The sequence below is a fragment of the Arachis ipaensis genome, chromosome B06, assembly GCF_000816755.2.
Source record: "Arachis ipaensis cultivar K30076 chromosome B06, Araip1.1, whole genome shotgun sequence".
In the NCBI taxonomy this organism is placed as follows: Eukaryota; Viridiplantae; Streptophyta; class Magnoliopsida; order Fabales; family Fabaceae; genus Arachis; species Arachis ipaensis.
Genome location: NC_029790.2, coordinates 131,927,778 through 131,933,302, shown reverse-complemented (window position 1 = coordinate 131,933,302; position 5,525 = coordinate 131,927,778). Strand labels below are relative to the sequence as shown.

The 5,525-nt window shown below is 32.7% G+C and overlaps 1 pseudogene; it reads left to right on the top strand.

Moving 5' to 3' along the window:
• Positions 3,509 to 4,695, top strand: LOC107648524 (annotated as a pseudogene).

The window sequence follows — 5,525 nt, the reverse complement described above, 5'->3', positions numbered from 1 at the left end:
CTGAAGTGATCACTATATTTTAAAGATATGACATGTTTAACAATTTACTGAATTATCTTTTATAATTAATTTTAACAATTATAAACAAAAAAAAAATCTTAATTCTTTTGCCCTAGTTTTTGCTAAACCACCCTCCTCCAAGTCAATCTCTCCAAAAGAATTTCTCTCACACCTTCTATGGTTCCTCTCTCCTCCACTGATTGTTGTTTCATGCACCACCACTATCACTATCGGTCTAAAAACTACCATAAGAAGAAACGATTATACCACCACAACTCGATTGATTATTAGCTGGCAAAGTAGCTGGAAAACTTTTTGTAAGTTTTGGTATGATATACAACCAAATATTAAACAAAATAAAAAAAAAACAATCATTTCCAATCTATGATTCTCTTAATGTTTGTGTTTTTGTTATATAATCTGATAGATTAAATAACAAAACAAAACAAAAACGTTCAAAAAGAAAAATCAAAAACAAAAATTGAAAAATAATAAAAATATTAGATGTTGAAACACAATGAATCATAATCCCTAATACTACAACACACCAGATGGCATAATAAAAACTTCAAGCTTCAAATTTAAAATTCAACATGCAAATAACAAAATCAAAAAACAACCATCTAAAAAAAAAACTCAAATAACATTAAGAGGCTGAGATAAAAAAGGCAGTTACAGCGACTAATGACAAGCATGAATAGATACAAGTGGAGATTGGCGGTGAGCAGTGAGCAATGGCGAGTAATGACTGGCGGGGGAGAGACGAGGCACAACTGCTGGCGAGAGGCGCGATGAAGCCGATGAGTGAGACGCCACTACTGTGTATGTCTGTTCTTATGCTTGATCGCAGGAAGAGAAGTGAGCCACCACAAAGCACAGACCGGCGAGGTAACGTTAAGGAGACAACAGTGAAGGCGTAGGGGCAATGGAGAGTGGGTTCAGGTGAAGGCACAGGGACGACGCAAGCTGGCAGACACAGAGGACTTGATGACGAGACGGCGATTGTACGGTGTTGGTGATAGCAGCTCTATGAAAGTGAGAAGATTGAGACACCGCGTTGAACTCCATTACCATTTTGGCCTATTTCAGAGTGAGAGAGTGTGTTGGGGAAGGGGATTAGGGTTCATGAGGGTGGGAAGATTTTTCAGGTTAGATTGGGTTAATTAATTAAAAATTCCACCTTGGTATATACATTTAACGAAGTTACTATATCATCAAAATACGGCCGCCACCTCAGCATCATTTTTATTGGAGTTGTACTCCGCCGAGCTCAAAAACACGCTTGCCGAATTTTAAAAGGGTTAATTACTCTGTTGGTCCGTATAATTTTACCAAATTTTCAATTAATTTTTATATTTTTTTCTTTTTAATTATGTTTCTAAATTACTTTTAATTTTGTAATTATGTCAATTTTAGTGTAAAAAATAATAAAATTAAATGAATATTTTTTCACAAATTGAAGGTATCTGTAATTTTTTTTTGTCATGGAAAATATCTGCAATTAAGAATGTAATTAGATCTTTATTCTTTAATCACATGTTTTTCGAAAGAAATATTCTGTTTGTTCATACTCTGACTCAAAAAACATAGTCAAGTCCAAGAGGAATAAAAGCGCACTCAACGAAAGTGGCCTCATCTACTCCTACCCGACCTCATAAAGGTCGAGCGCGACAACGGACAGTTCAACCTTACTTATTTGAATAAATAATTAACTCCTAAGATATTTCCTATTCATCTATAAGGGAGATCTTAGTCCCTAGAAAAGGGGACTACTCTCTAAAAGGTGGTTATCTTGTTTACTATAAATACACCGACACACTCAAGTATATTAAAAATCCAATCTACAAAAAACTTGCTTAAATCATTGCTAACTTAAGTATCGGAGTCCCTTGCAGGTATTACCTCCTACCTCTTCACGAGAAATTCGGACGGCAACACGTTGGCATCAGCGAAATCGGATGCTGCCCTAAAAGGAATTTAGACCTCACGTCTAGGCCAAAATCCATCTGTTTTAGGTAATCTTTGGAACACTATTATTCTTAACGTTTTTGAGATGAAAATGACCTACTTATAAAGTTAAAAATAATGTAAGGATCCAATTGAAATGAAAAAAAATATAGGAACCTAATTAAAAATTTGGTAAAACTATAAGAACTAACAAAATAATTAGACCATTTAAAATCATTCAGGAACTATTTTATCAATAACATTATTCAAGTAATGCTAAAATTTTTGGTACCGATTTAGTATTTACTTTTTAAAAAATTAAAAAATTATTAATATTTTTTAATTTTTACACAATAAATTTAATTAATATATATATAAAAAATTTTAAACAATTCCTTTAATAGATAAATGAGCGATGTAGACATATTTAATTAAAAAAAATATTGACGGTTAATAAATTTTACAGAAGTAAATATCAAAAGACAAAAAGAAATTTTTTTTATGGTTGAAAATCTCGTTGTGTAATTATCAAAGATTATTTAAGATTTTTTCTTTTTTTTAAGGAGGATCGAATTGTTATGGATCGGTTTACCGATTTCTTTTCCCTCATTGATTTTTAAATCGGTTCATTGTTGGTTATTTATAAAAGGGTAAAGTATCATTTTTGTTCCCAATGTTTGGGTAAGTCTTAAAGTTGTCCCTAACGTTTCAATTGTCTTATTTAAGTCCTTAACGTTTTAAAATTGACTTAATGTTGTCCTGTCCTTAGAGATCCGTTAACAGAATTGACGGCGGGACAAAATTGAAACAATTTTGAAACGTTAGGGACTTAAATAGGACGAAAACGTTGGGGACAAAAATGATACATACAAATAATTTTTAATTCAATTTTATCTTTCAATAATATCAATTTTAATTTACTTAGATGTAATTAAAAAATAATTGAATATTGTGTATAGTAAAAAATTGATATTATTGAAGGATAAAATTAAAATTTATTTCTATGTATCGTTTTTGTCCCTAACATTTTCATCCTATTTAAGTCCCTAACGTTTCAAAATCGTATCAATTTTGTCCTGCCGTCAATTCTCTTAACGGCAGAACAACATTGAGTCAATTTTTTTAAAATGTTACGAACTTAAATAGGACGATTGAAACATTAGAAACAACTTTAAAACTTATTCTAAACGTTGGGAACAAAAACGATCATTTACTTCTTATAAAAAAAGATTTGATAAGAGAGTCGATTTTTGATTTATTCAATTAGAACCGATTGATCTCTTACGATTCAGAACAATGACCTCAATTTTAACTAGCTGGGTTTGCTTAATAAATTCACCGTCACTAGAAAATTCTAAGCAACTAAATAAGAATAAATAAACGTAATTAGTATCGCAATAAATATGACATAAACCGTACGATAAATTAATATATTTATAAAAAATCTGACTTTGGGGAATTTAAACGGTTCAAATTAAGATAAAACAAAAATAGATAATATAATAAAAGATAAAAAAAATAATAATTCGGTTGAAAAGTCATAATTGCCCTTGCGTGAATTCATGTATAAAATATCCTAGTGTTTGCGTTCTATCTCTCGTTTCATCTCAAATCAACTACAAACCTAATACTGGTCCTTTCCTTTCTCTTCTCTACTCATCTCTTAGTCATCTCTCCCAGACGTGTATGCAATGGAGATGAACATGAAGCCATCTGACTACCAGTATTACAAGTTTGACCGCCAGATTTTGACACTCTTCACATGGTCCCTGTATCTGGCTGCTCTCGTGGCATCACTCTTTACGTCTTCTATCACTCGAATCTTTGGAAGCCGTCTTACCATGTTGTCCGGAGGTATTCTATTTCTCACCGGTGTCGGTTTTAATGCCTTTGCTCAGAAAGTGTGGATGTTCATCGTTGTTCGCATGTTGCTTGGCTTTGGAATTGGATGTGCCAATCATTCTGTTCCAATCTATGTGTCGGAGGTTGTTCCTTACAAATACAGAAGCGCCCTTAACAGGATGTTCCGATTGGCCATCACCCTTGGCTTCATTGTGGCCAACGTCCACAACGATTTCTTCCCCAAGATGAAGAACAGTGAAGGCTGGCGCTACAGCTTGGGTTTCGCGACTGTCCCCGCCCTGATGAACGTCATCGGCGCAATCTTTCTTCCCAACTCGTCGCCGAGCTCCTTGATCGAGCGTGGCAAAGATGAGAAAGCCAAGCAAGAGCTGATCAAGATTATCGAAACCAGTGATGTGGAAGAAGAGTTCAAGGACCTTGTTGAGGCGAGTCAATCGTCTATGGCAATGAAGCATCCATGGGCCACTCTGTTAAAGAGGCATTATAGGCCTCAACTCGTGATGGTCATAGCCATTCCTTTCTTTCTATGCTCCTGTTTTCTTCAGAATTTTTGGCTTTGGCAGCAAGGCTTCCCTTATGGCTTCCGTGATTACGGGTGGCTTTAATGCACTTGCTATCTTTGTTTCAATCTTTACCGTTGACAAAGTTGGAAGGCACAAGTTCTTTCTCGAAGGTAGAGCTCAGATGTTTATCTGTCAAGTCTGTAAATAAAGAAGTTAAAGCCAAGGTTAGATTCTTTAAGACAGTTTCAATTTTAATTAGGAACCAAAAGTGATATAGAGTATATAGGTTTTTTAAGGTTTTATTTCTATTTTAATAAACAGTTAGACTTGTTATTAAGATTTGTTTAAATTTTGGTTTAATCCAATATATTTATTTTTGTTTTTCTTTGAATTTTTATAATGTTATTTAGTGAGATTATCAAATATTTTTATTAGACAATTTCATATCTTAATTTATTATTTTATTAGGACTATTTGAAAAGGATTTATTCCACCTAGAATGAAGTTGTTTATTTGATTTGTCTTGACTGGTAGGATCAATACAAAAGAGAGACCAATTCGCTTTGAAGTTATTAACCAAGAAAATATTTTGTGTTTTATGTAACAGCAATGATAAAAAATGGTCACCACTTATTTATTGGCCGTAATTTTTTTTGGCAAGTATGATATGCTAGGATATCATATGTTAGTTTACTATGGACGGATATAGTCAAAAAGCACTTTTAGAGTTGGACTCAGACAACAAATAAAAAAGAAGAAAGAAGAGTGCAAGAGATGGATGGTGTGTTTTTTAACCATTATGTGGAACGGATAGTTGGAACGAAACTGAAGAATTTTTCAGAATAAAAGAAGAGAAGTAGAGGATATTATACATGTCCTTTCAGAATTATAAGGAGTGGTTAGATATAGACCCTTTTTGTTGTTAATAGTAATGTCGGAGATAATAAAGGAATTTTTATGGTTATAATGGTTGTGTTGGTTATTATTTTCTTGTTTATTTGTTTTTCCTTTGTTGTTGCCGCTATGCTTTACTTTTTGTGTTGAGTTTCTCTTTAAAAAATAACTTTAATGAGAATGAATAACAGAGAGCAATTTTGTCGGAAGAACAACAAAAAATATAAATAATGTGAACAACAGATTATATTTCAAGTCTACTAATAAAAATTATATTTAATTAATTTAAAATTTAGCCTTTTTAAATTAAAATGAACT